Source organism: Equus asinus, chromosome 3 (genome assembly GCF_041296235.1).
Source record: "Equus asinus isolate D_3611 breed Donkey chromosome 3, EquAss-T2T_v2, whole genome shotgun sequence".
NCBI classification, from domain to species: domain Eukaryota; kingdom Metazoa; phylum Chordata; class Mammalia; order Perissodactyla; family Equidae; genus Equus; species Equus asinus.
Window position 1 is genome coordinate 106174124 of NC_091792.1, and position 18969 is coordinate 106193092.

General features: G+C 36.6%; 1 long non-coding RNA gene across 1 annotated transcript in view; it reads right to left on the reverse strand.

Annotated features, from left to right (window-relative positions):
- LOC139044854 (uncharacterized) overlaps positions 1 to 18969 on the reverse strand; it is a 74691-nt gene that overhangs the window by 37624 nt on the left and 18098 nt on the right. The window contains exon 2 of the long non-coding RNA XR_011502207.1: positions 15779 to 15841. This is a non-coding gene — a long non-coding RNA (uncharacterized lncRNA). The remainder of the gene's footprint in view (positions 1 to 15778; positions 15842 to 18969) is intronic.

The following is an 18969-nucleotide window of genomic DNA, read 5'->3' on the forward strand; positions in this document are numbered from 1 at the left end:
AAAGGTTATATCAAATTTTAGATCTTTAGAATGATTGATGCAAAAGATCCCCAAACAGTGAACTAGACCATTTTCCTTATTGATAGACCAGAGCAGTAAACCAGACAGCACAGAATGAGGAAGAATGCCATCTCACACTATTTTAAAATGTCTATATTATTAAACCACTTTTTTAACACTTACAGTTATTTTATTTTTGTTAAATTTTTTTAATGAGTATATACCCAGGGTTAAATATTAAATGAAAGGCTTCTAATAAAAGCTTTGTCCCGCCCTACAACCACTCACCTCCCAATCCTTCTCCCTATAATCAGATTTAAATAATTTAGTGATTATGTAAAAGTCTTTAGAAAAACTGTTTTTTCACTGAACACCTTTAGCCATTATATTTTTGCTTTATGCTATGAGAAATGAAGATTTACCTATTTTATACCACTTCCAACCTCATTTTCCCCAATCCACCCAATAGCACTGCATCCAGTGGTATGTTGGAGCCCACTTGTGCCAGATGGCAAGAACCAATTGTTTTAGGACTTTTGCGAGCCAATTGTTAAACGTAACCATTATTAAAAATTAAATTATACAAACATAAATAAATTATATTAAAAACAAATGTAAATACTCAAAACTTATACCTCCTAATTATGTTACTACATTTTACTATCGTCTACCCTGTTGAGGCTACTTACATTTATTGTACGTGTATGGGAGAAATACTATCTAGTGCTATGTTGCTACACATATCTTCCCAATTCTGTGGTCAGTGAAATCACATTAATAGCATGACATTGACTAAGATGGGAGTATTTCACCACAGAAATCAGCAGATGTCATAAATCTGGGCTTGATTTATCAGTTGGTTGATTGTCTAGACTTTAGGCTCAGGAAAATAATGGATAAAATTTAATAATTTAAATAAAACTTAAAAATGTGTTGTGTTTATACCCATTACATTGTGAATAGAACAAAAAAATGAGGGAATATTTTTCCGTTATTCAAAAAATATTATTCAGGGGCCAGCCCCATGGCATAGCGGTTAAGTTCGGCATACTTTGCTTCAGTGGCCTGGGTTCAGATCCTGGGCACAGACCTACACCACTCATCAGCTATGCTGTGGCAGTGACCCACAAATAAAGTGAAGGAAGATTGGCACAGGTGTTAGCTCAGGGCTAATCTTCCTCAGCAAAAAAAAGAAAATTCATTTCAGCAAAGAAGTTGCTCATGTCATTGGCAAATGAGTGAAGTTCTTACATATGTCTTCCTCGTTTCACTTTTTTCTTGCTTCTTAAGGTAAACGAAAATTCAACTAACATTCATATCAGAAGTATGTTAATTTGTTAGCTGCAACCTAGGTTGGCTATGGTCCCAAGAATTCAGGAAAAATCAACAAAAGGAATATGTGAGAATCAATTTCTTTATGGAATTTACAATAAAGAATTTTGTATATTTTATTATTAATTGTAAATCATGGACTATATAGCCTTTGTATGAGTAAAATTTGTAATAAATATATGTATGCAAATATGTGTGCTTTTTCTTTGGTGGGGAAGATTGGCCCTGAGCTAACATCTGTGCCAATATTCCTCTATTTTGTATGTGGGTCACCACCACAGCATGGCTTGATGAGCAGAGCACAGATCTGCGCCTGGGATCTGAACTGCAAACCCCATGCTGCTAGAGACGAGTGTGCAAACTTAACCACTAGACCACCAGCCCAGCCTCAATATGAGCATTTTTAGACAGCTATTTATTAAACATTTACCAGCACATTACTGGTTATACAATTATTTGTATTAAGTTGATAAACAAGATTTGCATAATATGATCATATAAATGTTGTTCACTGAAGAGATAGATATGTTTTCTTTCTTGCATAAATGCTTCTCCTTAAGTTTCTACTTGCCTTTCTTTTCTCCTTGTAGAATCTTTATCATAATAATTTTCCATTTTTATTTCTAAAAACTCTATCATATCAGTAATACTATGGAGTCTTTTACAGGTGTGTAGAGAAAAAAGTCCCTCCCTCAGCCCTCTGGCATCTTACTACAATTTGATCACATTCTAGGCCTCTGGCACAGGAGTCATCCTGGGGCTTTACTGACCTTTCTTTAGTTTTTTATATCTTAAACCTTCTTTCTTAAGTTTCTTGTTTTACCAGAACATATCCTCGACAAATTTCTTAAGAAAGAGTATATGGAAGGTAAACTTATTGAGCCCTTGTGCATCTTAAAAAGTCTTCATTCTATGCCAGTTTTATGGACAGTTAGGTTAGGTATAAATTCTAGGTTTGAAATTATTTTCTCTCAAATTTTAGAGTTATTCCTGTGTTCTCTTCTAACAATCAGTGTTGCTTTGAGAAATTCAGTGATATTCTGAGTATTTCCTCTTTGAAAATAGTCTAAATTTTCTCTTGGGAAGCTTTTAGATTTTTCTCTTTCTCCCTAGCATATTGCAATGTAATAATTATGTGTCTTGATATGTTTTTTTTTAATTTTAACTGTAACTTTTTTTAATTGAGGTTATGATAGTTTACAAAATTGCGAAATTTCATTTGTACATTACTATTTGTCAGCCATATTATAGGTGCACCCCTTCACTCTTTGTGCCCACCCCCCACCCTCCTTCCCCCTGGTAACCACTAAATAGTTCTCTTTGTTCATGTGTTTGTTTATCTTCCGCATATGAGTGAAATCATACAGGGTTTGTCTTTCTCTATCTGGCTTATTTCACTTAACAGAAGACCCTCAAGGTCCATCCATGTTGTTGTGAATGGGGTGAGGTTGCCATTTTTTATGGCTCAGTAGTATTCCATTGTGTGTATATATCATATGCCATATCTTCTGTATCCAATCATCAGTTGATGGGCATTTAGGTTGCTTCCATGTCTTGGCTATTGTGAATAATGCTGCAATGAACACAGGGGTGCCTAAGTCTCTTTGAATTGCTGATTTCAAGTTCTTTGGATAGACACCCAGTAGTGGGATGGCTGGATCATATAGTATTTCTATTTTCAGTTTTTTGAGAAATCTCCGTACTGTTTTCCATAGTGGCTGAACCAGTTTGCATTCTCACCAGCAGTGTACAACGGTTCCCTTGTCTCCATAACCTCTCCCATGTTTGTTATTATTTGTCTTGGCTTTTATAACCATTGTAATGGGTGTAAGGTGATATCTCAATGTAGTTTTGATTTGCATTTCCCTGATGATCACTGATGTTGAGCATCTTTGCACGTGCTGGTGGTCATCTGTATATCTACTTTGGAGAAGTGTTTGTTCATATCCTCTGCCCATTTTTTTATTGGGTTGTTTGATTTTTTGTTGTTGAGTTGTGTGAGTTCTTTATATATTAAGAAGATTAACCCTTTGTCAGATATATGATTTGCAAATATTTTTTCCCAGTTGGTGGGTTGTCTTTTTATTTAAATCTTGGTTTCCCTTGCCTTGTAGAAGCTCTTTAGTCTGATGAAGTCCCACTTGTTTATTTTTTCTTTTGTTTCCCTTGTCTGAGAAGACATGGTGTCTGAAAAAACCCTTTTAAGACTGATGTCAAAGAGTGTACTGCCTAAATTTTCTTCTAGAAGTTTTATATTTTCAGGTCTTACCTTCAAGTCTTTGATCCATTTTGAATTTATTTTTGTGAATGGCATAAGAGAACGGTCTGCTTTCATTCTTTTACATGTGGCTGTCCAGTTTTCCCAACCCCATTTATTGAAGAGACTTTCCTTTCTCCATTGTATGTTCTCAGCTCCTTTGTCAAAGATTAGCTGACTGTAGATGTGTGGTTTTATTTCTGGGCTTTCAATTCTGTTCCATGGATCTGTGTACCTGTTTTTGTACCAATACCATGCTGTTTTGATTACTACAGCTTTGTAGTATATTTTGAAATCAGGGATTGTGATGCCTCCAGCTTCGTTGTTTTTTCTCAGGATTGCTTTAGCAATTCAGAGTCTTTTGTTGCCCTATATGAATTTTAGGATTCTTTGTTCTATTTCCATGAAGAATGTCATTGGGATTCTGATTGGGATTGCACTGAATCTGTAGATTGCTTTAGGTAGTATGGACATTTTAACTATGTTTATTCTTCCAATCCATGTGCATTGAATGTCTTTCCATTTCTTTATGTTGTCATCCATTTCTTTCAGAAAAGTCTTATAGTTTTCACTGTTTATGTCTTTCGCTTCCTTGGTTAAGTTTATTCCAAGATATTTTATTCTTTTTGTTGCAATTGTGAATGGCATTTTGTTCTTGAGTTCTCTGTTGCTCGTTATTAGAGTATAGAAATGCAACTTATTTGTGTAAGTTGACTTTGTACCCTGCAACTTTGCTGTAATTGTTCATTATTCCTAGCAGCTTTCTGATGGATTTTTTAGCGTTTTCTATATATAAAATCATGTTGTCTGCAAACATCATGAGTTTCACTTCTTCATCGCCTGTTTTGATTCCTTTTATTTCTTTTTCTTGCCTAATTGCTCTGGACCAAAAAGTACTATGTTGAATAAGAGTGGTGAGGGCAGTCACCCTTGTCTTGTTCCTGTTCTCAGAGGGATGGCTTTCAGTTTATTCCCATTGAGTATGATGTTGGCTGTGGGTTTGTCATTGATATGAGTCTTTTATATTCATTTTATAAAACATTCAATATGCCCTTTTGATCTAGAAACCTGCTATGCTTCAGCTCTTATAGTATATATTTGATAAATTCCTCCTCTCCATTTCCTCTATTCTCTCTTCCTAGAACACCAATTAGTTGACTGCTACCTTAAGTCTCTTCTCTCCTATTTTCTATATCTTTGACTTTTTCTTATACTATCTGAGAGATTCTCTTCTGCTAATTTTTTTCAACTATTATATTTTACTTTTTAAGAGATCTTGCGTGTTCTCTTTTATCTTTTCATTTTATCCTGTTCTTGTTTTTTGAAAGTAATCTTTCTTATCTCTATAAGGACATTAGTTTTGTTTTGTCTTTTGAAGTTCTCTGCACTGCCACTCTTTCCCCTGGATGTATGTTGTCTATTTGTTTATTTCTGTCTCTTTTTTTTAACAAAGCAAACTTTCTACAGTTCTTTGCCTGTTCATATTGACATAAGACACATACACATGAAAAAAATGGTTGAAAGTTCTGCCATTTAACAGTGCCATTTAATAGAAACCAATGGATTTCACTTTGCAGTGAGTAGGCAAGGAGATGTCCAAGGAAATCATCTGAGGGAAACTCCAAGTCCTCTACCAAGCACGTAGAGGTCTAGGAAAGTTCAATTTCTTCAGAGAAAAAACTTCTTATGGGGGGAAGGCACCTGCTGCCAGTGTTACACAATCATTCTCTTGAAGGCCCTTCATCTTACCTCTACCCTCTTTATCTGGCATCTCTGTACCTGAAGGCTTTGTGAAGTTCTGTGGGGGCAAATCAAATTTCTGTAATTCTATGTCTTCTTCTGAAACCACTCAATGGTAAAATTCTATCACTTAGCTATATTGGTTATGACTATTTTATCTACTTTCTGATTCCAGAATTATGTTGAAATTTTTCTGGTTTCCAACAATGGCAGAAAACGTTATTCAGATCACCCTCCCACTGAAAAATGACTAAAATTGCCATATCCAATATTTGTTCAATCTTTTTTAAAGCATCAAAGAGATCACAAGATATAAGCAATTTCCAGGCCAAAATTGAAAAGAAAGCAGAGACTAGAGAGATAAGCCAGCACAGAAGCAGTACTGCGTTGATGGCATTTGACAACCCAAGGGAATAAAATCAAGGCCAGGACCCACACACTGTGGAGATTCTAATAGTTCAAGAAGCTCTCCGCATAAGCTAGGGTTCCAAAGGCCTACAACCTCAGAAATTAGTGAAGCATTATCACCCGGGTGAATCAAGGAACCTTGAGCCATGAACGTGGTTGAGGTGATCCTAGACTGATAGAAGCAATGAAAACTTCTTTGGAGATGGCAAACAGGATAAATAAAAAGAAATTTAAACTGAAACACATCATGATGAAAGAGCCGGACCTCAAAGACAACAACAAATTTTCAAAATCAGGAAAGCATCCAGAGATAATAAGGAGATTAACTAAAAATAAGTAATAGGCTGAAAGTTCACTTCTCAAGAGCAACATTGGAAGCCAGAAGAAAGTAGAATATCTTTAATGTGCTAAAAAAGAATATTTGCCAACTGGAATTCTACAACTAGTAATTGTTCAAGAATAAATGCATAATATACATATTTTCGGAAAAGCAAAAACACAGACACTTCATCACAAATAGATCTTCAGTAAACGAAATTGTAAAGGGTGTATTTTGGGCGCAAGGAAAGTACTTCTAGATAGAACACTAAAGACAAAACAAATGAAGAGTAAAATAAAGTAGTAAGTAAATAGATAAATCTAAATAAATGGTATGTATATAAAACAATAATAGTAATATCTTATGGGTTGATCAACTCATGACAATAATACCATGTAAGACAGGAGTGAGGTATGTGAGGTTAAGATGTCCTAAGGACCTTGTATCACAAGAAAAGGATAAAGGTATTGATTAACTTTAGAGTTTGATGAATTAAATATTCATGTTGCAATTTCTAGGGAAACCACTAAAGAAATAAAAATAGAGCATACAATCTTCAAATGCAATTAAGGTAGAAATCAATAACAAAAAGACAACTGGAAAATATGTTTAAAAGTTGAGAAATAAACCAAATTTTGCATCAGTCAAAGAAGAAATCATAATGGAAATGAGAAATTATTTTGAACTACAGTACGGTTACTCATCAGACCCCTTTCATTTTGGAAGGGCTACAGTTCACTCTTAGAAGGGTAGATCTGTATGCCACATTAATAATGTGGGAATTCTCCCATTAGAGAATGGCTTCTATCCTATTCTCTTTGACATTGTGAGTGTAAACAGTTTTTATTATTTACTTTCATTTTAGAGAAGTCTCTAGAAGAAAAGGAGATGGACACATTTTCAGTCAGCCACTTGTAGCCAATTTAATGTTCAAATGTTAATTTGAAACAGCTGTAAGAAAGAACACAATCTGATGCATTATTTCTCCCTTTTTCCCTTTCTTTAAGCTTTTAAACTTCTACCATTTAAATAAATAATCCCCATCTACATTTTTTTTCAAGCCCAGGATAAATTCATCTATATTTCTGAGACTTTTTTCTATTTTGAAGACCTTTTAAGGATAAAATTCCACTTCTTTTCATTAAAGGAATACATTTATACTTAAAATATTTTTACAAGCATCCCTAATGTGCTTTCAAAAAATCCTTCCTAACATTAACCCAGGTAATAAAACCAGCTTTCTTACAATGAAAACCAGCTGGTGTCTACCTTCTGATATCTTTTTTTTCTCTTTTATCCAATTAAAGTGAAGAAGTATTTATGGTGAGTTAGAGAAGAGATGCACAGTAAAATGGTTACAAAACTCTCAAGTTTTAAACTGTGTGTGTGGGTGGGGGTGTGGGTGTGAATTTTGTGTTAAAGGTAGCAAATTTTGAGCCAGGTATATTATTTGAAACAGAACATTTGTTGAACAATAATAACAAAAGTAGACAAAAACAATCTCCAGGGGTCCACCCCCCGTGGCCGAGTGGTTAAGTTCCCGCGTTTCGCTTGGATGGCCCAGGGTTCTGCTGGTTTGGATCCTGGGTGCGAACATGGCACCGCTCATCAGGCCACACTGAGGCGGTGTTCCACATGCCACAACTAGAAGGACCCACAACTAAAAAATATACAACTATGCACTGGGGGGATTTGGGGAGAAAAAGCAGAAAGAAAAAAAAAAAGAAGATTGGCAACAGTTGCTAGCTTGGGTGCCAATCTTTAAAAGAAAAAAAAAACCAATCTCCAACTGGACTTAGTCTCAAACATGTTGACAAACCATATAAACTAGGGAGTATATTTTTCTCTCTTGAATATGTATGAGTTAATCTGCATATCAAATAAAGGGCCTTTTCGGTCTATTAACAGTGTGGGTTAAACACTTTTTAAATGGAAAGTTTCTATCCACAATGACAAAATAATATTTCATTCATATTTTTCAAAACATTTTGGAAAGAATTTTAATTCCCAGAAACAGACAACTTGCTAAATAATAACTTATAGGAGTTTGCTCACCTTACATCACAGCACTCTACTTTCAGTAAATACACAGTTCACTGAACTTCCATTTGCTTGAAAAAACATTTGTGTTAACGAAACAATTTGCGGTAACTAAAAAAATAGCTATGAAGAGAAAGCATATTGCCCTCCAAACGTTCCTATTTTGGAAAAATGTAGTAGAAGATTAGAAGCAGACTAGCTGTTTATATTGAAGAAACATGAGGTTAAATGCACATCAACAAATTTCAAGCCATCAAACTGGTCCCCAGTTTGTCTCACTATTCCTATGTTATCTCTACCTCTATCCTAGTGACTAAGATCAGCCTTTTTATATTTTTGTGTTTTTTTATTAAACACATGGATTCAGTCTGGTAATAAAGCATCCCTATTAAATACTTTGCTTATAGAAAGATATCACCCATAAAAGAAAAAGGCAAAAAAAAAAAAGACTTCCCAAAGTTAATAGGACATACACTTTTAATGATATACTGAAATGTTTAACAGGCTTAATTTTTCAGGAGTGGTGCCATGTCTCTAGATGCCAATCCAACAATTTCCCTTTTGTGTAAAGTATGCCTGTCAACAACTAACCCAGTGAATCTCACTCTCTATGTTGAGACATTGTTACTGTATTTTAGTCATGTGTAGAATCCAGTGGTTCTCTATTAATGTACAAATTTACAGCAATTGAGGACAGAGAGGGAACAGAGTCCAATTGAAAGTGTAAAGGGATGCTGGGCAGAATCTAATTTAATTATCAGGGCTGGATTATTCCAGGATTCCACTTACCATAAGGAAAGTGCCCTGGGATCTTTAATGACCACAAGTGGTCAGGATTCTAGTTTTACAGCTCAACCAATTAGTTGCCAAGCACATCTTCTGCTATACCATTAAGTGACAGGGCTGGGGAATCCACTCCGCTAATTAAGAACTTGGGGCCTTGTGTTAATTTCCCAGAGGACGCTTCAGAGTATGTGGGTATGTGTATATGGCCAGGTAAACATACACTTACTCAGAGATAGTTATATCATGGATAGTGAACAAGAGAGACTTCAGCCATCTTCTCTACTCAGGGCTGGAAAAATCTCTACTGCACAAGTCAGACTAGGGCTGAAAAATACTGGACTCTTGGGCAGTTTCCAGGGGCCACCCCTACTCCATCTCTTCATTAGGGTCAAGTACAGAATGTATAAATTGCCTTGCAGAGTCCCACATGACCTCTGGAGGAATTTACCTTCACTCTTTGTAGCAGGTCTTATTTCAGGACCTTAGTATACTCTTCAGGATGAAACTGGGGATAAAGATCTTCATTTTCTCATATTCTTACCTTAAAATGTGACTCTAACTTCTTCAATTTTCCTCTTTGAATGAAGCATAATAAAACCTGCTATCTCAAAAAAAGGGAAGTCTGAGTGATGACCATTAAATATTTTTGCCAAAGTGAAAAACAGGATAGCCTCTTCAAATAGCTCAGTGGTTCCCAGACATCACTCCATTGACATTTTGCATTGAATCACTTTTGAAGTTTATTAAAAATGAGATTCCCAGGTGCCACTCCAGAGCTGCTGAATCAGAATGACCAAAGATGGGAGCCAGGTATTTGAATTTTCAACAAGCCTGTGAGATCAGTCTGCTTGTTTGAAATCCCCTGGACTCTCACTTCCTTTGTAGGCAAAACAACAAAGGCCTATTGTATGATTCTGAAAAGAAAACCTTGTCCATACATCACATAGAGTACACACAATATCTTTCTCCCTTTTCTGTGCTTATTTTCTTTCTTTCACGCCCCTTGCATTGCATCTATTTTGGATCCTATCATCTCAGTTATCAAGCTTAATTTCTTTCTTCCCAGATAGCATTGAGTAAAATTACTTTGGGATCTTATTAAAATTGATGCTAATCAACCTAACCATATTTATTTTCACACTCAGATAATATAAGTAATCCATGAGAGACACTGAACTTTAGATGCAAGAGAAGTTAAAATGCCTGTGATGCAAATAGAGGCGTTAGAAAAAGATTATTGGACAATTTAAAACTAAGTGAATGCTACTTTTTCCTGTTACTGTAGCTGATGTTCCAACATAATTGTTTGTTTTTAATTAGTGGGAAAGGGGATATTTGAAGACACCGCAGAAAGCTGGTACCATGACAGCCAGAGTGGAACGAAGATGGCCAAAACTTTCCAATGCAATCAAGATTTTATCCGTTTGTAAAATGAGATGGTTGTAGTGTAGGCTCTCTTAACTCTCATCTCACTATAAACTGCCAGAAGTCCATGAATGTTCATAATCCTTGAACAAAATCCTCAGAAATTTAGCAAGAACATGAACATATAAAATTAGCAAAATTACCTGTTACTTTTAGACCTGGAAGACAGAGTTCAGTGGCTTTTTTAAAGGAATCCAGGGAATATTTCTAGACAATATAGCGTGACCAATTGTCCAGGTTTGCTCAGTACCAAGGGGCTTACCAGGAAAGAGGACTTTAGTGCTAACCTGAATGGTCAGAGCCAAACCACGATGGTTGGTCATCCTAAGCCCAGAGGTTGAGTTCATGAGATATAAATAAAAATTTTTACCTTGTAAATGTACTTAAGCTTTTGACACACTGAGAGGTAAAGTTGGAACGCCTCAGACCTTTGGCAGGTGGCTGGGATATGACAAGTTACTTTTAATCATCTGAGGTATCCCAACAATGATTAGAATAAAAAATAGCACCTGAACATAAAAGGACCTAAGGTATGATCTAATTAAAAAGCAACAGAGAATTTGAGAAAGAATGTAGATAAACATCTTTAATAGAGAGGGATCTGGGATTGTACTGTATGTAGCACTGATTTATACATAGCACTTCAAACTGAAGAGCCCATCAGGAAGCAAATTATTCAAAAAGAACCTAATGCCTCCCAAACAATTACAAAAACCTACAAACAAAACAGCAATTGACTTCTCTCCGGAGTAAACATCGACACGTGTAGCAATTGTAACTAGCTATGTGGCTCACCAGCCTATACTTGGATTTAGGCAGGAACAGAGATCCATTCAGAGAATTTGTAAAGATGAATCTATAAAATTAAGGAATTATTTCATTTCATCTTGAAGTTAATATGAAAGATACCCTGAGGTTAAAAATGTATGTTTGAGGAGAGAGGTTCCTGGGAAGATGATGGAGAGGAAGTACCAGGAACCTGTCTTCCCACTCAGACAACAATTACACAGGCAGAATCTGTCTGATGTAACTATTTTGGAACTCTGGAGTCTATTAAAGGCTTGCAACATCCAAAGGAAGGCTTGGACAGTGAATTGCAGTCAGTTTCAGTCAATTTAAGCTCTTAGCCCAGGAAATGAGAAAAAACCATAAGGCATATAGAAAACAAATAGCAAAATGACAGAAGTCCTTCCTTATCAGCAATTACTTTAAATGTAAATGGATTAAACTCTATAATCAAAAGACAGAGACTGGCAAAATGGAAACAAATATATAATCTAACCATATGCTGTCTACAAGAGACTCATTTTAGAGCCAAAGACACTAATACATTGAAAGTGAAAGGATGGAAAAAGATATTCCACGTAAATAGTAACCAAAAGAGAGGAATAGCTATACTAATATCAGACAAAATAAACTTTAAATCAAAGAAGGTTTTTAATGGGCATAGAAATTCAGTTTTGCAAGACTGAAAAGAGTTCTGGAGATGAATGGTGGTGATGATTGCACAACAATATGAAGGAACTTAATGTCAGTGAATTGTACACTTAAAAATGGTTAAGATGGTAAATTTTATGCTATGTGTATTTTACCACAATAAAAAAAAATTTTTTGAGGAAAAGATGTAGGGTTGGCCTGGTGGCATAGTGGTCAAGTTTGCATGCTCCACTTCAACAGCCTGAGGTTTGCAGGTTCAGATCCTGGGCACAGACTTGGCACTGCTCACCAAGCCATGCTGTGGTGGCATCCCACATAAAATAGAGGAAGATTGACACAGATGTTAGCTCAATGACAATCTTCCTCAAGCAAAAAGAGGAAGATTAGCAACAGATAACAGCTCAGGGCTAATCATATTCGTGTTTGTATAATCTCCTAATTCAGAAAAGGACTCAGCTTTTTAGAAGGTGGTGAGTAAGTTTGCAGAAACAATAAGATAACCTCCTTATGATTTATTAACACAAGGTAGAGAAAAAAATCCAACAACAATGGCTTGTCCCTAAATCCAATGGACTCATTTCAACCTGTTTCTTGACCGAATTCTCGGCCATATTTAACACAACTTAATCACTCCTTCTTTCTATATGAACAAAATATCAAACTTCTAAATATAAGATTTCTAAATCTAATAGTGTAACAGCATCCTAAAGAGCCTTATTGGAGCATGAGGCAAAAGGAAAATTCAGTAATTCTGATCTCGTCTCTATTTAAAAGTTTAATGTTTTGCCCAATAAGGATCTTTTGCATTTAACTTAGTTTTTTTTAAATATTGCATTAAAATATTATTTATCTTAATTACTGGGGTTTGGGGCACCCCCTTAAATTTCGGGTCCTGAGGCGAGTCCCAGCCCTGAAAAGACTCTCTTCCTGTCACTTCTGTGATATCACAGTTTGCTAGTTTTTCTCCTCTCTTTCTGGCCTCTCTTTCTCAATCTTTGCAGCTCCTCCGCTGTCTGTCAACTAAATGTCAACGATCTTCAGGTTCTTTTTAAGCCTACCCTCATTTTTCTACACATACCATCTGGGTTATCCCAGTTACTTCTATATTCCTTTGATTCTCAAACTGCTTCACCTTCATTTGACCCTCTAGCAACACTGGCAGCCACACTATACGGATAATTTAAACTTTAATCTAATCCCAATTCTCTGCTTTTGTGGGTCAATAAATTCCTGTTCCTGTGACATATTTCTGGAGACATACTTCCTACTTCCAATGAAGTACTTCCTCCTATCAAAATTTAAATCTCTGTTCCCACCAAAACACTCTCCCCACCTCCCTCATGCATGCCTCATACCCTAGGGTATAGGAAGGGAGAGAAAGAGACAGAAACCCTTCAGGCCCTCAATTTTATCCTTCCCTCCACTTCACCCTCCAGTTGCTCAATTATGCCAAATTTTCTCTCAATTTCACTACTTCATACATACTGTCCTCTCTATTTGGCACATTTCTGTACTTTACTAGCAAACTCCTGCTTATCCTTCAGGTCTCAGCCTATACATCCCTTTCAGGGAGACCTTCTCTGACCTCTAGATTACATTACGTTCCCCTGTTATGTGTGTCTATAGGCCTCTGTACCTTCTCTTTCATATCCCTCATTATGCATTATTGTAACTGCTTGTTCCCTTTTCTATCTATCTTCACCACAAGACCACAAGCTCCATGAGGGCAGAAGCCATATCCATCTTGTTCGTTATTATATATCCAGCTCTAACACAGTGCCCAGGGTTTGTCAGCCACTCAATAAGTAATTATGTAAGGGAAAGAGGGCAGTCAGTGAGAATGAAATACCAGCCAAACAGAACCTGTGTGATTGATGAGCAATTGAGCAAATGAGCAAAAGGCAGCAGATGCAAAGATTACAAGTCCAACTACCATCAGGAAGCAGCTAAATAGAAAGTCCCACTTTTTTTCTAATCCTAGACATATCTTTTTTGCTAAATAACCAGGACTCCTTGCCCTCGTGTTGTCTGTATAATAGGCAGAGCACAGTCCATTCGTTGGTTTGTTGGCTTGGCTGTCCTGGGGCCTCTGAAATCTTGGCAGACCTCTGCAGGGCCATCTGTCCTTTAGCATCCCTCCTGAAGTTTATTTTCACTCTTCTGTGATCAAATGCTTTGCTCATTGATCTTTCCCAGGATATAGGGTTTTACTTGCTATTTGCTGGCTGTTGCATCTCACTGAAGAGTAGTACAGAATGGCCTGACACAGCAGAAGGGAAGAGAATGAAGTTTGCCAGATCCCAAAAGCTCACCATGAAGTTTGGAATCCCTTCTTAACATAGTTAGGTTCACATCACTCTTCTGAAAAGATTATGCTGATCAAACAGGAAGCTCATATTATACAATATGTGAAATTAACACATACAGTTTTACTGGTCAACAATTTGAATCAAGTCCAGGTCCATAGGTTAAGAAAAAACAACCCTCAATTGTCTAACTTTTAGCCTGTCCATTGAAAACTGATTGGATATATATAAAACAAATGTCAACAGATTCAAGCTAGAAAATGTAGAATTTGGCTTGGGGTTGGGGAGGAGGGCTTCACTGAAGACCGCAGGAGAAGAGACCTTTCTTGTCCTGGGAGAATGAAGATTGTCACATGAGCTGGACACATGCACAAAACATCAAGATTCTTGTAACCCAAAAAGTGCAAAAAAATAATAAATAAAAAAACCCACAACATAGAATAGAGAACTTCATTAACCTCACTGTGTGTGGTTAATACTCCCTATTATGGGGATTTGTCAGAAAACACTCTCAGAGCTTCCCCTGAACACACATTCTTACACGTACTAAGGGCTGAAACTCACATAGCTAATAAACCTCAGTAACAAATTAGCATCATCTATAAAAATACTGCAGCCTTAAATATTATAAAATGGTAGAGCTGTATGTAAATCTCCTTGAAAGTGTTTTTTTCTGTATCACAATAAGCACAAGCCCTATTTATAATGTGATGCCAAAAATAGACACACGCTGCTTCGTGTTCGGAGAAAGATCTTGTACGTGCCACTACACACTGCACACTGCAGAGGCTCTTGACAATAAATGTGAGTGCTTTCCAATCCATGTTTCCTGGGATCTTTCCCTCTGAACAGCCATATGTGAGCTACGGGTGCTTAGATACAGGCAGGAGGAGACATCCTGATAATACAAGACTTGACACTCTGCCTCCCAAACTACATAGGATAAAACTCCCTTGCAGAAGGGCCACTACATGTTATTACTGTGTGTCCCACTCTTGGCTTTTCTTGCAATGCCATATTGTCATATTTTTCTTCCAAATAGAAATTCAAGGGAAATCTGTATACCAAAAGGTATAATGAGGAACACATTTTAGATCTTTTTCCCACAGAGGACAGAGTTACCAGTCCCTGAGAATTTTTTTAACAGTCTGGCTGACGTTTTGATGCCAATACCAACTGCTGGTTAAATCATCTAATCAGCCAGGATGAGGCCTTTTGTTCTCCTGCTTTTATGACATCGTTTTTTTGAACATTCATAGTTGCCAACAGTTCCAAATGGTGTCTCATTGCTTCTCTCCAATTTGTTGCCACGTGAAGATAAAAGCTATTGTATCTAGACTAAATTATAATAAGATGCATAAACAAGCCACTGTTGTAAGACCTACAAACAGGTATCTCCCTACACTGGTTTGAAAAGGAAATTTTTTTACATCAAGCCGCAAAAGGGAAAATTGCATCTCCACACTCTTTTATTACCTATATTCATCGTCAACAATAGCAATGATTTATTGAGTACCCACCAGGATCACAAGAGGAACTCTGGGAGCTTAAATTAGTAAAGCAAGACCTCTGCAGTTTATCAATTCAGAACGAGCCCAGGCGTTTACTGACAGAACAAAAAGCCTTTTCTGTTCCTAACCATTTCTGATTTGAATATTTTTTTAAGTAAAGACAGGAAAGACGTTAAAATGTAAGCTGTTTTTTTCCACACATGATTTTCTGACTTACAATAGGTCAAGCATCGGTGCTCAGGTTTACAGCCAAGAGAGGTTATGAAACAGGAATGGGTATCTGTAAGAAGAAAAATAACAATTACTTGATGAATCTCAAACAATATAAAGTTTTTCACTGAGAATATGATACCTCTAATACTAAATCCATATAGGAATCTCTTCTTCATTTCTTCTCTCCTTGCCCCCCTTTCAGGTTCTATTCTTGGCATTCTATTTTTAGATCTCGGCACTCTTATTGCTGAGGTGCTATGACGTGCAAATTTCCATCAACTAGCAAAGTACCAAAAATCAAAGATTTCTTCCTAGAAAATATATAGGAAATTTGTCTCGGCAAATCTCTGCAAGAATTTCTGTAAGGCTATCTACTCTTAATCTCTTACTGGGATTTGAAATATATAAACACAAATACTCATTTTTAACTGTTTGTCAAAATGAAAAAGTCCCTGTAAGAAAACTTAGGAAAAATAGAATCCTATTGAAATATAGAAAAACTGAAATCCATCAACCACAAAGATTTGAATTCTCTATGAAAAATTCATACTTAAAATGAGTCTTAGTATAGAAATTGTGACCAGATTATCCTTATTTAACAGATTGCCGGTTCCTGTTCACATGGTTACATTCTCTTGTATCCCTTAATGAAAATCATCTTTATATTGCCTTACTGAGTAGTTCTACATATAGTCCTCAAAGATTTAATAGTTATTATGCAAATGCAGTAAAAAAATTTTCCATGTTATGTTAGTGGTTATTACAGACATTATTATATTTAGCAGAGGAAGGTCTTTGCATAATGCATGCAGTTTTGGAAAATGGGTACAAAACTAGTATTAGGACACAGGTCCTGACAGAGACATGCAGTATTTTCCAAAGCCCATATCTCTTTATTTTCTGTCCCTGTGAAAGAAATGAAATTTTCGCAATGCCCACAGAATCAAGAGAATAAGAACTCAGATGACAGTGAGAGGGCCATGACCCACTGCTGGCTACTGACAGTTTAGGACTCAACAAATACACCCCCCCCCCCTCAGTTTATCCCCAGGATTAGCGCATCACTGTTTAAAATATTTCCACAATGAGCAGCCATCTGTGTGAATTTTCCTTATGTTCAACACCCCTAATAGGCACTACTTCCTTCTGAGTCTCTGGCTCTAGTCATCACAGTCACTGTTTTGTCTTAGTGGAGCCATTTGAAATAACCAATCTCTGAGTAACCCCTACTAGTTACTTGAGACTTGGGAAGACAAAGCCACTCTGAAGAGGTTCCCCTTCTACCCTTAGCCTTAGCATTTTTCCCAGCAAAGAACAAACCTTGTCTCTTTCAATAGCATCTGTGTGAGTTTGGCTGAACAACACCTTCAAGGAGCAGTAATGCAACACAGGTTTTATGAAAATGAAGACAGTCGCTGAAACCCCTCAAGTCACAAAGTTCCCCTCTGAACCTGATGGCCTATCACTACCTTTATCTACATATATACATGTTTATTTTCTAATAAAAATTTTCATTTAGAGGTGGGTTTAAATAGAGAGTTGAATAGGTTCACGGAGGCCTTGCATAAGTTAAAACATACATAAGAAAAGATCATTTTAAATCATATATAACATAGTGGAGTTATTGAAGTTACTTTTGTAGAATATATTTCAACACAATCTTTACATCCCATTATTGACAATGCTCTTAGAAGATGTTACGATACTGAACAATTCTCTTGAATTAATTTAGAATTCTCAACACATCGAAAAGTTCATCTTGCCTTTGAAGCATGAGTTGGGGGATCGTCTATATAAGTTTAAGGCTATGAGCTTTACAGTAACTCCCTCCTCATCCTTCCCTGAATACACATAAATACACACACACACTCTCTCTCACATACACACACAGCTCCAGACAAGAGGCAGAGTCAAATCCCCACAGAGACCCTAATAGAGGTATATGCATTCAAGTAAGCTAATAACCATTACTCATAATGAAGATGAACAGAATACTTACCCTGTGCCAGGCACTGCACCACAAACCTTATATGAATTATTTCATTTAATGCTCAAAACAACTCCACAAGTTATCCATGACTTGAGGTTTAGAGAGTTTTTAGAGGTTTAGAGAGAATTGCCAAGTTCACACGGCTAGAAAAGAGTGGAGCTAGAATTCAAGCTCAGGCTGTCTTACCCCAGAGGCCATGCTCTTGCTGTCCCAGCCACAGCATCTTTACCAATCTCACGTAAACCCTTAGGTCATCTTTAAGTCATCATTTCAGAGCTTACAACTTTACACCCCTTTCTTGTCCTTAAGTTGCCGTGTCTTTTAGCTCAAGTATCAATTTACTTCCTTCAACATTGGAGTCAAATAAGGTAAAAAGGCTTCCAGAATTGAGCCAATAATCAGAATCAGGGAGTAACAATGAAATTTTTCAGAGGTAATAAGGCAAAAGTTGGAAGAGTGGGAAAGAAGGGAGCTTCTTCTTCAAAGTAGCTATTAGTCCTATCAATTGAGAAACGGATATCCAGTTGTAGTATATTGTCAAATGTAATCTCTATAATACTTACAATGAATGAATTACATCTAATGTATCAACATGGAAAAAAAATCTGAAAAACTTAAGTTTGAATGAAGAAATCAAGTTGAAATATGTTATATACTGAATAATATCATACATTTAATTTTTAAACCTAAAATATTTTGGGTTTTTTTTAAAGATTGGCCCTGAGTTAACATCTCTTGTCAATCTTTTTCTTCTTCTTCTTCTTCTTCTTCTTCTTCTTCTTCTTCTTCTTCTTCTTCTTCTTCTTCTTCTCCCCATAGCCACCCCAGTACATAGTTGTATTTTCTAGTTGTAGGCCCCTCTAGTTCTACTATTTGGGATGCCACCTCAGCATGGCTTGATGAGTGATGCTAGGTCCACGCCCAGGATCCGAACTGGCAAAACCCTGGGCCACAGAAGGGGAGCACGTGAACTTAACCACTCCGCCACAGGGCAAGACCTAATATTATGTATTGATATAGATTTTGTTGTTAGTGCCATGGCGACCCTGTGTACAGCAGAGCAGAACCCTGCCTGGTCTTTTTGCATCATCCTCTCACTTTCTGGCACTGTATCAGACAATGCTCTGATGCTATTCACAGGGTTTTTACAGCCAATTTTTTGGGAAGTGGGTTCCAGGTCCTTCTTCCTAGTCCATTTTAGTCTG